An 18664-nucleotide genomic window follows, 5' to 3' on the forward strand; every position below is an offset into this window, starting at 1 on the left:
ACTAAACAGCATTCTCAATTACGTTTAGCAAGAAACGTATTTTCTCCCACGTTACGTTTGTTATGAACGTATCTCAAATACGTTTATTTTCTACATATCTTCTGGAAACAGATTTTCTCCCACGTTACGTTTGTTATGAACGTATCTCAAATACGTTTATTTTCTACATATCTTCTAGAAACAGATTTTCTCCCACGTTACGTTAGTTATGAACTTATCTTAAATACATTTATTTTCTACATATCTTTGCCATTTAGTGTATTGCTTATAAGAATGATAATAGTCATTTATAAATATCATTTTAGAGCACACCTTTGAAATCGACAATCGGGCTCGATATATGGTTAAATTAAAATCAGTAGGCAAGGCTGTAATTTCGCCAGCTGTTACTCTCATGAGCGAGGCAGAACATAATAGTCTTAACATGCCAAAAAGCTACTGTGTCGTTTATTGCACCTCAAATATTAAAACAAATCCACAGTTACGTGTTTCTGTTCTTCCTCTAAAGAAAGGACAGTAACAGAAGAGCTCTGTGGCTTCAGGCTTGATCGCCGTTCAAATTACAGCGTTGGTTTCCCCAAAAGTGGGTTGGGCTGTAAAGTGACGTGGATTTTACTATCATCTATTATTCAAACTCATTATTTATTCTAACGTAAATTACACGCAAGTGTTTTATCTTTTTATTTATTTCTTTTTATTTTAAATCGTATAATGTCGGACTTTTTTTGCCGTCTGTGAGGAAAAGAAATGGGGCTTCGAGCCTCAAAATACTGAAATCTGTGTTTTAAACAAATCTTTTCCTTCTAATTTGTTATTATTTTATAAATAACACACTGTTATTTACTCAACAATAACACACAATTATCCCTGTTTTTATTTATTCGTTTAATTCTATAATCTTGGGCTTTTTAGTATGCTTTCTAGCCGTAAATAAAGTCACCGGAAACAGACGGGACATTTCGAGATTTAGGATGGCCGAAGACACTACACTACCCATAATCCCCAGCTATCGTTTGGGACTACAGTCCCGTTGACAAACCCCGTGATGTTGGAGTGGCAGTGCGCCAAGGTTACGCCGAGCGTCAAGCTCTTTGAAATGGAACGAAACCACGGCAGACTATTCAAAACTGGACTCGAACGCCCCCCGAGAACTACACATGCTGGCTATTGTGTTTCGCAACATGTTCTCTATGGCAGTCTCTACTGGGAATTGTAGTTTTAAAGACGTTTTCGTTTTTCCCGAAATTAGAAGTTGACAGTATTAAACTATGTACAGCCCTGGAGTTTTAGGCGATAGGAAACACATTGGTGTGTACAAATTTAAAACATGTAATTACTAAATGGGTGAAAATCGCTTGTATCCATAATGGGCAGCATTAATATACCCACATGACAGCTCATTGTTACTTTGTAATTCTACTCCACTACAATTCAGGGGTTAACCTGGTATTTTTATTCCACTACATGTATTTTAGTTACACTGCAGATTCTGATTAATGATGTGAAATATACACAACCCTTAAAGCAGACTTTAGTTACACCTAAGTAAAATTCAGGGAAAGGTGATTGTCAAGTGCCAACAATCAGGAGAGATATTTGATAGTTGGTGCTTGAGAAGACTAAACTTTTATCTGCAGATCTCTATAAAGTATATTAATTACTCGTTATTATCTACTAATAGTTCATTAAAGACTGTATATAATGGCTATTTTGCACATCCCTTTCAAGATTTCAAGATTTTCTAAGGTGTATTGTTCATAAACACAACTACGGTGTAGTTATGCAATGAATGAAAAACTTGGGTCACAGGTTCCTCAATAGTGCATTACAAGACATATCAATGTGTGTATACCTCAACCATTAAACTGTCATATTCTGCACATTTCTTACTATCTACATACATAAGAGTATAATTAATGTATATAATATCGGTTAAAATAAGTGCTTCAACATAGTTAACATTGCAGGAAAGCAATATATTAGACGTTGAGTACTTTGTCAGGCTTAATATTTATCTGTAGAAAGATACCCCCAAAGCTTTTTTCTTATTTGAAAGAAGACCTTAACCTAAAGTATTCTTTAATGTGTTAATAAAGGTTAATTAGTTTTTCTGTTTTGCACCTCCTCATATTAATATCTTTGTACATCCAGCACTAAACTGTTTTATAGAGATCACTTACAGTATCTTCTTGATTTTTTATATTCTATATTTCTATCATTGACCTTCTACTTTCCCCCAATGAAAGTATATACTCATAATATTTTTTTCATCAAATAACATTATTCAACAAAAATAACATTATTCAACAAAAATAATTCAATAACGTGCTTTAACCACTTGGCGGTGCACACAAGGTACACACAGGCACAGCATTTACATTACATGACATTGCATTTAGCTGACGCTTTTATCCAAAGCGACTTACAGTAAGTAGCCTACATTCGACCAGGAAGATACAACCTTGAACAAAACAGAATCATATAAGTACATCAGGTTTCATAGAGCCAAACATTTCAAGTGCTACTCAACTGGCTTTAGATAAGCCAGTCCTTTATTAGTATATAAGTGCTTTGTTAGTAATACTATCTATCTATTCTACCCTCGCAGTGCGGGTGCAGCGAGCTGTTTGGCTGATGCAGAGCGGAGTGCACGTGCTGGGGTGTACAGTTTAACTATGTCCTGGATGTAGGAAGGGCCAGATCCATTTGCAGCATGGTACGCAAGTACCAGTGTCTTGAAGTGGATTCTAGCAGTTACTGGAAGCCAGTGAAGGGAGCGGAGGAGCATACTAATAATAACTTTGTATTATTAGACACTTATGTATGTATAACATCTGAAGATGTGTAGTTTTATTCATGTTTTTACAGGATATTGCTATACTATTTCTCATGTTTTACTTCCACACATTAATATCTGATTTGTAAAACATCACAGACCTAAAGGTATATCCGTCATTTAATGGTAATGTTAGAGCCAGTATTTTGATTTGATAAGAAAGGCCACCTAATTGTGACGTCTGTAGTCAACACACTATAAAGGACTACAATTCCCACGGCGCCTGTGCTAACGCCACAGTGATTGGCAACCTGTTGAGAGACGCCGTCGAGGAACAGTTTTTAACCGTAACGTAACACTCGTGCTCGTACCGTACATACAAACCGTACAAGTACCCTTTAAGTTGTAAAGTTTAAGCATTATCACGAAAGAAAGAATACCTAAGTTGTTTGTTTTATTTGAGTTTTGCCTATTTCTTTTGAATATTGTAAAGGCCTATTTTTCTTTGTTGCATGTGCAAAAGTTTGTTATTTTATATTGAGCAAACACATCGCAACATCTTCTAAACCATCGGAGGCCAAGCAGCACTTCAAACTGTGAGTAATTTAAGGAAAGAAACGAGTTAGAACTGTCTGTTTAAGGCGTCTAGTGGCTTGATGGAAAAACAAGGAAGGAAGCCACGACATTGTTAAAAACTCTCGTGACGGACAAATCCGTGTGGAATTAAATGGTTGCCACCATATTATTATAATGAATGAAATACTCTTGGAAATGAATGGATACGAGCGGATGTGAATCGTGAGTTTACAAATCCAGGACTTCATAGTGAAGAAGGAAGGACCGCATTGACTTTCTGGATTGTGACAACGTGGATTTCTGTGGAAAAAGGCTTGTGCCCCATGTTGTGGATGTTGCAATACAGTACAGTCTAAATGCTGGAAGTAGAATAGATTCGCTTATGAATTAAGTGTGGAACGTAACTCAAGGAGCGCTTCTTGAAAAGCGCTTTAATAAGTTTGTCTATCTGGCTCACTGCCGCGGATCCAAGCCGCACACTAACAAAGCGCAACATTAAAATAAGGACAGCTGTTTACAAGTGGATGTTTAATGACAATAAAGCATAACAATGGCTGAAAAGGAAAATGTGGAAACGAATGAAACTCCTATGGACCCAAACGGGAATGAACGTGAAGTGCCTGTGGAAAATGCTGACGTCAGACCAAAAAGGACAATAAGACCTACAGAAAAGGCTTTGGAAGATAAGCTGGAGCAGTTAATTAAAAAAAGGAGAACGAAATTCGGTCAAGTCTCAAGGAAAAAAAATGAGATTGATTCACTCATGATTGATTATGGGAATATCATTGAGATGTAAGGTTGTCGTGGGGTTTTTCAAATACTCTCCAAAGAGTTTTCAAACTCACATTACTCAGTGCTAGAAATGCTGTCGGAGCAAGAACAAGAAAGTGATCATGTTGACTGGTATCTCCCAAAAATTGCATATTTCAATGAGTTTCAAGATGTGATGAAGAAATGGTTAACTAGAGCTGCCTCCTTTGAGCATGTGCCTCCTTCTGAACATGGTTCATATACTGCGCATATGTCAAGTCCACATAAAGCAATATCAGTGGGCATGATAAGTAAAAAAGGTAAAAGTTCTAGTGGCAGCAATAAATCTTCAACAGCTTCATCAGTAAGAAGAAAGGCAGAGGCAGAGAGAGCTGCGCTCATATCATGCGCTGCTGCCTTATCACAGAAACACTCACTTGAAAAACAAGAAGCTGACCTGGAAGCAATGAAAGCCAATATCAGAGCTGAAATGGAAAAGCTTGAGCTTCAAACTGATATTGATGCTGCAACAGCCAATATTAAAAAATTGGAAGCTTCTGAGGATGATGACTCTGACCCTGACTCTCTTGTGGGGGAGGAGCAGTATGACACGGGTCAGCCAGATGAAAACGATGATTTCCAGGATGAAGAGAACCAAGGAAAACCTGTGGAGAAGGACAATAAAAAGAGTTTCATATACTCAAATGCAATGAACTCAAGTCATGCAGCCCCTAGTGGTCATGTCCAAGTATTACAACCAGGGCCCACAACAAGGACAGCAGCATCAGCACAGCAGCATCACTCCATCCAAGTCAGACAAAGCTCTCGGACAGAAAGCAATGACTTTATTCAAGTAATGCAGCGACAAAACGAAATCACTGAAATGCTAATGAAGGAGCAACGCTTAACATTACTCCCATCCAGAGAAATGCCCATCTTTAAAGGAGATCCATTACAGTAGGCTACCTTTCATTCATCAGAATGTTCGAACATACAATAGAAGATAAAACTGACAATTACAAAGACAGGCTGTTCTTTCTAGAGCAGTATACAGAAGGCCAAGCTAAAGACTTGGTAAAAAGTTGCCAATACATGGATTCTAAAAAGGGCTTTTTGGAAGCCAAAACACTGCTCCAAGAGAACTATGGACATCAACTCTTAATCGCAGCAGCTTGTTTTGACAAAATGTTGAATTGGAATGCCATCAAGAGTGAAGATAGAAAGGCATTGCATTCTTATGCTATCTTTCTTCGTGGATGTTGCAACAAAATGGAAGATGTTGAGTTTTTGGATGAAATGAATAGCACATCAAACATGAGAAATGTGATCATGAAACTCCCATTTAAACTTAGGGAAAAGTGGAGAACAAATGCATATGCATATTATGAACACAATAAGACAAGAGCAAAGTTTCCAATATTGGTCGACTTCATTGAAAAGCATGCACGCATTGTATCAGACCCAATGTTTGGAGACATACAGGATGTCATGCCAAAAAGGGATATTAAAGTGTACAAATTACCCAGCAATAAGCCTGCTCATGGTTATAAGGGAAGTAGTTTTATTACTGTGACAAGCCCAGGAGTCAATGAAGAGCAAAAACCTTTCCAAAACATCAAATCAGACCATAAAGGCATTACTGTTCAGTAGCGCTGTGTATTTTGTGCAGGAGAACACACCTCTGAAACATGTAAGATGAACAAAAAATCTCACAATGAAAAGATTGACTGCTTAAAAGCACAAGGAATTTGCTTTGGCTGTCTAACGAAAGGACATCTAAGCAAAGACTGTCAGAAAAGAATGAAATGTGAAGTTTGTTCAATGAAACATCCAACAATATTGCACATCTATAAGAAAAGGATTGAACAAAAAGACAGCTCTGATAAATACACCCAAGCAGCTTCTGTAAGTAGTGCATTAGTCTCTTTAAATGGCAGAAACCACGCTGGGGCCGGTGGTCAACAAACCCTACCAATTATCCCAGTTCAAATAAAGTAATCAAACTCAAACCAGACTGTGCAGACTTACGCATTTATGGATCAGGGAAGCACTGCAAGTTGTTGTACTGAAGCCCTTCAACAAGATTTGCATGCCAAAGCCAAGAGAACAAAAATCCTCTTAAAAACAATGGGTCAGGAGCAAATGATTGACACTTCCTTTGTCAAAGGTCTTGAAGTGAGTTGCATTGAAGGCAATGATTTTTATCAGCTGCCTAAAGTATACACACAACAGAACATTCCTGCTGGAAAAGAGCACATTCCCACTCAAGAGACCATAAATAAATGGAAATATCTAAGAGAGATTAAGTTGCCTGAATTGGATTGTGAAATCGGGTTGCTTATAGGAACAAATGCACCCAAGCTAATGGAGCCGTGGAAAATAATAAAGAGTCAAAATGGAGGACCCTTTGCCGTTAAGACAGTCCTAGGTTGGGTTGTGAATGGACTGAATCAGGAAACCACTGAATCTGAGAATACTTCATGTGCTGTTGTTAATCGGATATCAGTGACAGATTTAGGTGAGCTGATGGTGCAGCAATACAACCATGACTTTCCAGAGAAAGGTTGTGATGAGAAGAAAGAGATGTCAGTTGAAGACAAACAATTTTTAAAGATCATGTCAGATTAAGCTCAAATCAAAGATTGACATTATCAGCTTGAACTTCCATTTAAACAGAAGAATATCATGATGCCAAACAATCGCAAACTTGCAGAGCAGAGAGCAGAATCATTAAAAAGGAAATTCAAAAGGAACAATGTTTTCCATGATGAATATAAAACATTCTTGGAGGCTGTGATAGCAAAAGGTCACGCTAAGCCACTGCCCCAAGAGCAGCTCAAACCTGAGAGTGGAAAGGTGTGGTACATACCACATCATGGGGTTCATCACCCAAAGAAGGGCAAGATTTGTGTAGTGTTCGATTGTTCCGCATCTTATCAAGGATATTCATTAAATGACAAGCTTATTCAGGGTCCCAATCTTACCAACACGCTACTTGGTGTGCTCATTAGATCCAGACAAGAACAGATAGCTTTCATGGCTGATGTCGAGGGGATGTATCATCAGGTCAAGGTGGCTCCTGCCCATCAGGATTATCTTCGCTTTCTTTGGTGGCCAGGAGGAGATGTCAGTTTACCTCTCGCTGAGTACAGGATGGCAGCACATCTATTTGGTGCTACTTCATCAGCAAGTTGTGCAATGCATGCTCTCACTAAAACCGCTGGAGACAACAAAGATGATTTCTCTGCAGAAGCTGTTGACACTGTCGGAAGAAATGTATATGTTGACGACTGCTTAAAATCTGTCGCTTCTGCTGATCAAGCTGTGAAGTTATGTGAAGAACTCAAGGATCTTTGTGCAAAGGGAGGTTTCAATCTGACAAAGTGGACAAGCAACAGTAAAACTGTGCTGGCCTCCATCCTAAAGAGTGAAAAACCCAAAGAGGTAAAAAACCTGGACTTAGAGACCCTAGACAATCTTCCAATAGAAAGAGCCCTAGGGATAAAGTGGCATGTGGAGGAAGATGTTTTCAAGTTTCAAGTCTGCTTAAAATCTCAACCAGCCACAAGGAGAGGCATCCTTTCAACAGTCTGCTCTGTGTATGACCCACTTGGATTTCTTTCACCATTTATCTTCACTGCAAAGCATGTCCTACAAGAGTTGTGCAAACTCAATTGTGGGTGGGACGAAGAAATCCCGGAGGCTCTCAAGAAACAGTGGCAAAGATGGCTCATGGGATTAAAGCAGATAGAAAGCTTCAAGATATATCGATATATCAGACCAAAGAATTATGGACAAATTAAATCTGCACAATTGCACCATTTCAGTGATGCAAGCGAGATTGGATACGGTGTTGTCACCTACCTTAAGATGATAAATGAAGATGACGTTCACATATCCTTCATGTCAGGAAAGTCACGTGTCGTGCCTCTGAAAAAGGTCACTGTCCCAAGATTGGAGCTCACAGCAGCAGTACTGGCAGTACGCATGGACAAGATGATCAGAACCGAGTTGCAAATCCCATTATGCAAATCTGTTTTCTGGACTGACAGTACATCTGTTCTGAGATACATCATGAATGAAACGCTAAGGTTTCAGACATTTGTAGCAAACAGAATAAGTCTGATCAGAGAAGCAACATCACAGTGGAAATACATCAACACTAAACTGAATCCATCAGATTATGCATCTCGGGGATTGGCAGCAGAATTGTTCCTGAAATGTGAGACTTGGATAAATGGTCCATTGTTTCTGAAAAAACCTGAGGACAAATGGCCGGAGTTTCCGGACGCACTTAAAATGGTCAATGGCAGCTATCCTGATGATCCAGAGATGAAGAAGGAAAAATTCAACGTGAACCCAACCATTGCAACTGACCTAAATGCCACAAGCAAGCTAGTGCATCACTACTCTGATTGGAGGAAACTGAAAAGAGCAGCTGCATGGTTCCTTCAAGTAAAACATATCTTGCTGCTTTTAAGTAAGAAGAGGAAGGAAGTTACTTCTACTCAAGCAAAAGAACCAAATCGAATAAAGCTGATTGAGAAGGAGATGAGTGTTTAAAGACTCTATGAGAGGTTTCACACTCTCTAAGGATGACTTGGATAAGGCTGAAGCAGCTTTGTTGTGTTTCTGTCAAAAACAGTCTTTTCCAGAGGAAGTGGAAACTTTGAAAAGGGGAAAACCTATCAAAGGAAGTAGTACACTGTATAAATTGGATCCAGTGTACGAAAAATGAACTGGTAAAGATTGGAGGAAGGCTAAATAAAATGGCAATGCCTGAGTAAGCAAAGCACCCAACCATTCTTGGAAAACACCACCATGTCTCTAAAACCATACTTCGAGGTATTCATCAACAAGTTGGTCACAGTGGAAGGAATCATATGTTATCCAGGTTAAGACAAAAATACTGGATACCATGCGCCAATGCATTAGCCAGAAAAATAATATCTGAATGTACTGTGTGCATGCATGGAAATGCAGGAGAACAAAAAATGTCAGATCTGCCAAAAGACATAATTACACCAGACCTACCACCATTCACATATGTTGGAGTGGATTACTTTGGCCCACTGGAAGTGAAAAGAGGACGAAGCATTGTAAAACGATATGGAGTTATCTTTACCTGTCTAACAACCAGAGTGGTGCACTTGGAAGTAGCTCATTTGTTAGATACAGATTCATGCATTAATGCCTGCAGATGTTTCATCAGCAGAAGAGGACAAGTATTGGAGATGAGGTCAGACAATGGGACTAATTTCGTTGCCACTGAAAGAGAGCTGAAGGAATCTATAAAAGAGTGGAATCTGAGCAAAATAAAACAAGCCCTCCAGCAAAAGGATGTGAAATGGACCTTCAATCCTCCTTATGGAGCACATCATGGCGGAGTATGGGAAAGACTAATCCGGCTTGTAAAGAAAATTCTGCTATCCATCACAAAACAACAAACACTTGATGACGAAAGCCTTTCAACAGTTCCATGTGAAGTTGAAGGAATTCTCAACAGCCGACCAATAACTACAGTGTCAAATGACTTGGAACCTCTCACACCCAACCATTTGCTGCAGCTCAAGGTCAAACTTTCGTTGCCCCCAGGCTTATTCCATCAGCAAGATACATACTCAAGACGCCGCTGGCGACAAGTGCAGTACATAGCAAATTTGTTTTGGACCAGATGGATCAAAGAATATCTACCACTTTTGCAAGAAAGACAGCAATGGAATCGCATTAAAAGGAACTTCATACCTGGAGACATCGTAATAATCATGGATTCAAATGCACCTCGTGGATCCTGGTTACTGGCAAGAGTTATGGAGACGCGTCCTGGATCTGGAGGACTGATTCGGAGTGTTCTTCTTAAGACAAACACCAACACGCTGGAAAGACCAATAAGCAAAATATGCCTACTGGTGTCTGCCTTAGAATAAGGAAATAACTGAAGATGGACAATTAAGACACCCTGTCTATCTCAAATAGAAAATTAAGACTGACTTTGTCTGGCTCTTTTTTAATTTTTGTTTATTGTTATTAAAGATGCCCATAAAAATAGGGGCCGGTATGTTAGAGCCAGTATTTTGATTTGATAAGAAAGGCCACCTAATTGTGACGTCTGTAGTCAACACACTATAAAGGACTAAAATTCCCACGGCGCCTGTGCTAACGCCAAAGTGATTGGCAACCTGTTGAGAGACGCCATCGAGGAACAGTTTTTAACCGTAACGTAACACTCGTGCTCGTACCATACATACAAACCGTACAAGTACCCTTTAAGTTGTAAAGTATAAGCATTATCATGAAAGAAAGAATACTTAAGTTGTTTGTTTTACTTGAGTTTTGCGTATTTCTTTTGAATATTGTAAAGGCCTATTTTTCTTTGTTGCATGTGCAAAGGTTTGTTGTTTTATTTTTAGCAAAAACATCGCAACATCTTCGAAACCATCGGAGGCCAAGCAGCACTTCAAACTGAGTAATTTAAGGAAAGAAACGAGTTAGAACTGTCTGTTTAAGGTGTCTAGTGGCTTGATGGAAAAACAAGGAAGGAAGCCACGACAGGTAAGCTATTGAAATTGTGATTCCATACTGTAGATGTGTCTCCCATCACCCAAATCCCCTGACTATTCTCTCAACTCAGTATTTACATTCTTATATTCAAAGAAAATCAGTAATATCTTCCTATAGTGTATATCTAAGTCCTTTTTTATCAGCCTTGCACCGTTATGGTGTAAATATAACCTATCTACCGATTGGATCAAATATAAAAGTCAGCCGAATTAGTGTTGATACTGCAAGGAGATGTATTTTGTGAAAAGAAATGTAAGATGTTGTTTAATTGTTGATATATTTATGATCCACGTCACATATTCAGCTTTGGCGGCTATTTACGGCTAAAAAGCATGCTAAAAAGCCCAAGATTATAGAATTAAACGAATAAATAAAAACAAAGATAATTGTGTGTTATTGTTGAGTAAATAACAGTGTGTTGTTTAGAAAACAATAACAAATTAGAAGGAAAAGATTTTTAAAAATACAGATTTCAGTATTTTGAGGCTCTAAGCCCCATTTCTTTTCCTCACAGAAGGTAAATGGACTGTAAATGGACTCAATCAATCAATGTTTATTTATATAGCCCAATATCACAAACGTTACATTTGTCTCAGTGGACTTCACAGTTTGTACAGAATATCAGTATGACAATACGACACCCTCTGTCCTTAGACCCTCACATCGTACAAGGAAAAACTTCCAGAGAAAACCCACAGTTTAAAGGGAAAAATGGGAGAAACCTCAGGGAGAGCAACAGAGGAGGGATCCCTCTCCCAGGACGGACAAACGTGCAATAGATGCCATGTGTAAATTGAAAAGATAATACATTTGCAACATAGGTAGTCCAAATGTTTGGACATGCATGTGTGTATAATAGGAAGATGAATCCACGAGGATATCCATCCAGGACTTATGATCCAGGACCACAGCCACGACTCGCGATCCAGGACTCGCGATCCATGACACAGGACCACAGGATCATCCATGACTCCGGATCCCGGCGTATATAGACACCAAAAAGAAAGAAATTTGGGGAAGCTGGGTTAATCGGAACATGAGTACACAGGTATGGACATAGAGAAGGAAGAAGTACGATGTCCCCCGACAAACTAAGCCTATATCAGCAAAACTAGGGGCTGAATCTAATCAGCCCTAACTATAAGCTTTATCAAAAAGGAAGGTCTTAAGCGCACTCTTAAAAACGGATAGGGTGTCTGCCGCCCGAACACAAACTGGAAGCTGATTCCACAAAAGTGGAGCTTGATAAGAAAAGGCTCTGGCTCCCATTGTACTTTTAGAGACTCTAGGAACAACCAACAACCCTGCATTCTTGGAACGCAATGCCCTAGTAGGACAGTAGGGTATAATGAGTTCTTTAAGGTAAGATGGCGCCTGCCCATTAAGGGCTTTGTAGGCGAGAAGAAGAATTTTAAATTCTATCCTATATTCTATAGGGAGCCAGTGTAAGGCAGCCAGAACAGGATTAATGTGGTCCCTTTTCCTAACTCTGGTTAGTACACGAGCTGCAGCATTTTGAATCAACTGAAGCGACTTGACTGACTTCTTTGTACACCCTGATAATAAGGAGTTACAATAATCCAGCCTTGAAGTAACAAATGCATGGACTAGTTTCTCTGCATCGTTTTGAGGCAAGATATGCCTGATTTTTGCAATGTTACATAGATGGAAGTAGGCGGTCCTTGAAATTGATTTTATGTGGGTGTTAAAGGATAAATCCTGATCAAATATAACACCAAGATTCCTTACAGTCTCACTGGAGGCCAAATTAATGCCATCCATAGTTAGTATATCTTTAGATAATTTGCTTCGTAGATTCTTCGGGCCAAGTACAATAACTTCAGTTTTGGTCGTGTTTAACATAAAAAAATGTAAGGTCATCCACGTTTTTAAGTCCTTGAGGCAGTCTTGAATTTTATTTAGATGATTAATTTCATCAGGCTTGATTGATAAATATAGTTGAGTATTATCCGTATAACAATGAAAGTTTACAGAATGATTCCTTATAATATTGCCTAACGGAAGCATATATAGTGTGAACAAAATAGGTCCAAGCACTGAGCCCTGTGGCACTCCATGGCTAACTTTGGTTTGCATGGAAGATTCATCGTTGACACGTACAAACTGAGAGCGTTCAGATAGATAGGACCTAAACCAGTCTAAAGCAGTTCCCTGTATGCCAACTAAGTGCTCTAGTCTTTGCAATAGGATATCATGGTCGATAGTATCAAATACAGCACTAAGATCGAGCAAGACAAGAATAGAGACAAGTCCCTTGTCTGAGGCTGTTAGAATGTCATTTGTGACTTTAACCAGAGTTGTCTCTGTGCTATGTTGTGTTCCAAAGCCAGACTGAAAATCTTCAAATAAATCATAGTGTTTTAAGTAATCACACAGCTGTTTTGCGACTGCTTTCTCAAGAATTTTTGAGAAGAACGGAAGATTAGAAATAGGTCTATAGTTGGCTAAAACCTCTGGATCGAGGTTGTGCTTTTTAAGAAGCGGTTTTATCACTGCTACTTTGAATGATTGTGGAACATAGCCTAATAATAAAGACATATTCATAATATTTAATAAAGAAGTGCTAATTAATGGAAAAACTTCTTTTAACAGCTTAGTTGGAATCGGGTCTAAGATACACGTTGATGGTTTAGAAGAGAGAATCATTGAATTTAATTGTTCAAGGTTTATGGCTGAAAAGCATTCTAGTTTACTATCTAGTGTAATATTAGAACTTACGTTTCCGGGAGCTGTTGATAACACTATACTGGTCAAAGGCAAGAGGTCATTGATTTTGTTTCTAAGAGTAACAATTTTATCGTTAAAAAAGCACATAAAATCATTACTTCTGAGTGCTATGGGAATAGAAGGCTCAGTCGAGCTGTGGCTCTCTGTCAGCCTGGCTACAGTGCTGAAAAGAAATCTTGCATTATTCTTATTCTCATCTATCAATGAAGAGTAGTAGGCTGCTCTCGCTTTACGCAGTGCTTTCTTATATTCATTGAGAGTAATATGCCAAATTAAACGAGATTCTTCAAGTTTAGTGGAACGCCATATCCTTTCAAGTTGTCTCGACTTTTGCTTTATTTTGCGGGTTTCGGCATTATGCCATGGAGCTAATCTATGTTTTATTTTCTTCTTTTTCAAAGGAGCAACAGAGTCTAATTTTATTCGCAGCGCATCTGTAGCACTATCAACAACATGATCAATTTGGGGTGGTGTACATTTTGTATAAGTTTCCTCCCTTACATTCAGATATGCTATCGAGTTAAGTATTGGTGGAATCTCTTCCTTAACTTTGGCTATAGCACTAACAGATAAGTTTCTGCTGCAGGAGCTTTTGGCTAATGCTTTGTAGTCTAGTAACAGTACTTCAAAAGTTACTAAGAAATGGTTGGATAAAGCAGGATTATGCGGTTCGACTAATAGTTGCTCAATTTCAATACCATAAGTCAGAACAAGGTCGAGAGTGTGATTATATAGGTTGGTTTATTTACACTGACAGAAACCAACATAATCTAATATAGAGTTAAATGCAACAGTAAGGCTATTTTTATCATCGTCAACATGAATATTAAAGTCACCTACGATAATTACTTTATCTGTTTTAAGAACCAAAGCTGATAAAAACTCAGAGTATTCTGATAAGAATTCTGAATAAGGACCTGGTGCACGGTACACTGTAACAAATAAGATTGGCTGCACAGTTTTCCAGGTCGGATGCGTAAGACTAAAAACGAGGCTTTCAAAGGAGGTATAATTAAATTTTTGTTTAGTATTGATAAGTAAACTTGAGTCAAAGATTGCTGCAACTCCACCTCCTCGGCCCGTGCCTCGGGCAATATGAGTATTGATATGGCTGGGTGGAGTGGCCTCATTTATGCTGACATATTCTTCATGTCTCAACCAAGTTTCAGTGAGACAGCATATATCAATATTATAATCTGATATTAAATCATTTACCAATATTGTTTTAGATGCTAGAGATCTTATGTTTAAGAGACCACATTTAATATTCCTGTTTTGTTGCGCTGTAGTAGTTGTTAAATTTACTTTTATTAGGTTATTATGTATGACACCTCTATTAGGTTTTACCTTAAATTGTCCTTGGGCAGACACACACACCGTTAATATTGGGTATTTTATTGGGTTCGGGATTCCTATGGATGACTGCCTAGGAGAGAGCGCAGAGATGCGTGTAAGACTGCGACTCTGCCTCCTGGTCTCAACTCCAGTTTGTCATGGATTAAGTCCACAAAGCCCTGAAATGTTTGCCGAAATGAGATTTGCACCTTCCAAAGTAGGATGAATGCCGTCTCTCTTAATCAGACCAGGTTTTCCCCAGAAGGCTGTCCAATTATTTACGAAGCCCACATTGTTTGCTGGGCACCACCAAGACAACCAGCGCTGAAATGATGACATGCGGCTATACATGTCATCATTGATCAGATTGGGGAGGGGACCAGAGAAGATTACGGTGTCCGACATTGTTTTAGCATAACTACACACCGACGCCACATTAAGTTTGGTGCATTCTGATTGGCGTAAACGAACATCATTACCACCGACGTGAATAACAATCCTACTGTATTTACGTTTATTTTTAGCCAGCAGTCTAAGATGCGCCTCAACGTCGCCCGCTCTGGCCCCCGGAATGCATGTGACTGTTGAGGCTTCGGTCTCTAAATTCACGTGTCTCATAATAGAGCTACCAATAACCAGAGTTGGCTTCTCAGCGGGTGTCTCGCTGAGTGGGGAATATCTGTTAGATACGTGAACGGGTTGGTGGGGACCTGCGAGTTTCGCGTTATGCCCCTTCTGAACAGTCACCCAATCTCCCTGCTGCTCGGGAGTTGCCGGGGGACGGCTAAGAGGAGCTACCTTTTGCCGGTCCGCACCGGCTAATATGGGCTTTACTGTAGCTGAGTTATTTTCTAAGATGCGGAGCCGGGCTTCTATGGCTATGATTCCCGCCTCCAACCTAACAACTATACTACATTTAACACATGTATCGGTACCAGTAAAGGAGGTAGGGAAGTAACCAAACATGAGACAGTTAGAGCAGGAAATAGCACCCGAGGGTGGGGAAAGAGCCATGGCTAGCTATCAAGCTAAAGTAGCTACCGTTAGCAAACCCGAAAAGAGTGTAGGCAACTGTGGAGTTACAGTCGCTAAGAGAAGGAGAGTTGTGAGTGCTTAAGCTGTAGTAACGTGTGATTACAACGTCAGGCAGTTGCCGTGATCAAGAGTTTTAAAACGATCGATTAAGTTAAGATAATAAGCTATCAGCAAAAGAACAGGCACACGGGATACCCGGAGATGACAACAACAACCGGAAGTTACAACATGCTTACCGCAATAGTGGTCCGTGTACTTATATAGCGCTTTATCCAGTCTTTAAGACCCCTCAAAGTGCTTTACATACTACATGTCGTTCACCCATTCACACCCATTCATACATAGCAGTGTATGTTACTCTAGGACCTAACATGCATACACCGTTGGCCATGCTATCGGGAGCAACTCAGGGTTAAGTATCTTGCCCAAGGATACATCGACATGCAAAAAAACTTAGACATTATACGATTTAAAATAAAAACAAATAAATAAAAAGATAAAACACTGGCATGTAATTTACGTTAGAATAAATAGAATGGTTTTGAATAATAAATGATAGTAAAATCTACGTCACTTTACAGCCCCGTCCACTTTTGGGGAAACCAACGCTGTAATTTGAACAGTGATCAAGCCTGAAGCCACAGAGCTTTTCTGTTACTGTCCTTTCTTCTTAGAGGAAGTTCAGAAACACGTAACTCTTGATTTGTTTTAATGTTTGAGGTGCAATAAACGACACAGCAGCTTTTTGGCATGTTAAAACGATTGTTTTCTGCCTCGCTCATGAGAGTAACAGCTGGCGAAATTACAGCCTTGCCTACTGATTTAAATGTAACCATATATCGAGCCCGATTGTTGATTTCAAAGTTGTGCTCTAAAATGATATTTATAAATGACTATTATCATTATTATAAGCAAGGCAATACATGGCAAAGATATGTAGAAAATAAACGTATTTGAGATACGTTCATAACAAACGTAAAGTGGGAGAAAATCTGTTTCCAGAAGAGATGTAGAAAATTGATGATACCCGGCCCGGAGGAAGCCCGGGGTCCCCATCTGGAGCCAGGCCCAGAAGGAGGACTCGTCGGCGAGCGTCTGGTGGCCGGGCTTGCCACGGAGCCCGGCCGGGCACAGCCCAAAAAGGCAACGTGGGCAACACCTCCGCTTCTCCGTCCCGCGGGCCCACCACCTATGGGAAACAGCGATGGGGTCGGGTGCGCTGCCAGAAGGGGGGCAGTGAAGGCAGAGGGTCTCAACGGACCAGACCCGGGCAACAGAAGCTGGCTTTGGGGACGTGGAACGTCACCTCTCTGGGGGGGAAGGAGTCGGAGCTTGTGCGGGAGGTGGAGCGTTACCAGTTGGATCTGGTTGGGCTCACCTCTACGCACAGCGTCGGCTCTGGAACCTTACTTTTGGATAGGGGTTGGACTCTATTCTTCTCCGGAGTTGCTCAAGGTGTGAGGCGCCGGGCGGGTGTGGGGATACTCACAAGTCCCCGGTTGGGTGACGCTTTGTTGGAGTTTACCTCAGTGGACAAGACGCAGCCTACGCCTGCGGGTTATGAGGGGGAAACTCTGACTGTTGTGTGTGCTTATCCACCCAACAGCAGTTCAGAGTATACGGCCTTCTTGGAGACCCTGGAAAGAGTCCTGGATGGGGCTCCTGAAGGGGACTCTTTAATCTTGCTGGGAGACTTCAACTCACATGTGGGCAATGATGGAGACACTTGGAGGGGAGTGATTGGGAGGAACGGCCCCCCTGATCTGAACCGGAGTGGTGGTTTGTTACTGGACTTCTGTGCTAGTCATGGATTGGCCATAACAAACACCATGTTCGAACATAAGGATGCTCATAAGTGTACGTGGTACCAGAGCACCCTAGGCAGAAGGTCCATGATCGATTTCGTTATCGTATCATCGGACCTGAGGGCCGTATGTTTTGGACACTCGGGTAAAGAGAGCGGCGGAGTTGTCAACTGATCACCATCTGGTGGTGAGTTGGGTCGAGTGGCGGTGGAAGCCTCTGGATAGACCTGGTAAGCCCAAACGTGTAGTTCGGGTGAACTGGGAACGTCTGGAGGAGGCCCAAGTTCAGGAGGCCTTCAACTCACACTTCCGGCTGAGCTTTTCGGGCATTCCTGTGGAGGTTGGGGACATTGAACCAGAGTGGTCGGTGTTCAAAGCCTCTATTGTCGAAGCCGCGGCGGGGAGCTGTGGTCTCAAGGTCCTAGGTGCCTCAAGGGGCGGTAACCCTCGAACCTCCTGGTGGACACCGGTGGTCAGGGAAACCGTCCGACTGAAGAAGGAGGCCTTCAGGGATTTGTTATCCCGGGGGACTCCCGAGGCAGTTGCAAGGTAACGACAGGCCCGAAGGGCAGCAGCCTCAGCCTTGGCCGAGGCAAAGCAGCGGGTGTGGCAGAAGTTCGGAGAAGACATGGAAAAGGACTTTCGGGCGGCACCAAAGTTGTTCTGGAAAACTGTCCGACACCTCAGGAGGGGGAAGCAGGGAACCATCCAAGCTGTGTACAGTAAGGATGGGACGTTGTTGACCTCAACTGATGGAGTGTTAGGGTGTTGGAAGGAGCACTTTGAGGAACTCCTGAACCCGACAACTCCGCCCTCTATGTTAGAGGCAGAGCTGGAGTATGACGGGGGATTGACACCAATCTCCCGGGGGGAGGTCACTGAGGTCGTCAAACAACTTCACAGTGGCAAAGCCCCGGGGGTGGATGAGATCCGCCCAGAAATGCTGAAGGCTCTGGGTGTTGAGGGACTGTCATGGTTGACACGTCTCATCAACGTTGCGTGGAAGTCGGAAACAGTACCGAAGGAGTGGCACCCACCGGGGTGGTGGTTCCCCTTTTTAAAAAGGGGGATCAGAGGG

At 41.0% G+C, this 18664-nt stretch overlaps 1 long non-coding RNA gene across 1 annotated transcript in view; it reads left to right on the top strand.

Moving 5' to 3' along the window:
* The first annotated feature begins 2975 nt into the window (after positions 1–2975).
* LOC307046068 overlaps positions 2976–18664 on the top strand; it is a 30614-nt gene continuing 14925 nt past the window's right edge. Inside the window, exons 1-2 of the long non-coding RNA XR_013810064.1 lie at positions 2976–3372; positions 10513–10654. This is a non-coding gene — a long non-coding RNA (uncharacterized lncRNA). The remainder of the gene's footprint in view (positions 3373–10512; positions 10655–18664) is intronic.

The sequence above is a fragment of the Notothenia rossii genome (genome assembly GCF_949606895.1).
Source record: "Notothenia rossii genome assembly, chromosome: 7".
In the NCBI taxonomy this organism is placed as follows: Eukaryota; Metazoa; Chordata; class Actinopteri; order Perciformes; family Nototheniidae; genus Notothenia; species Notothenia rossii.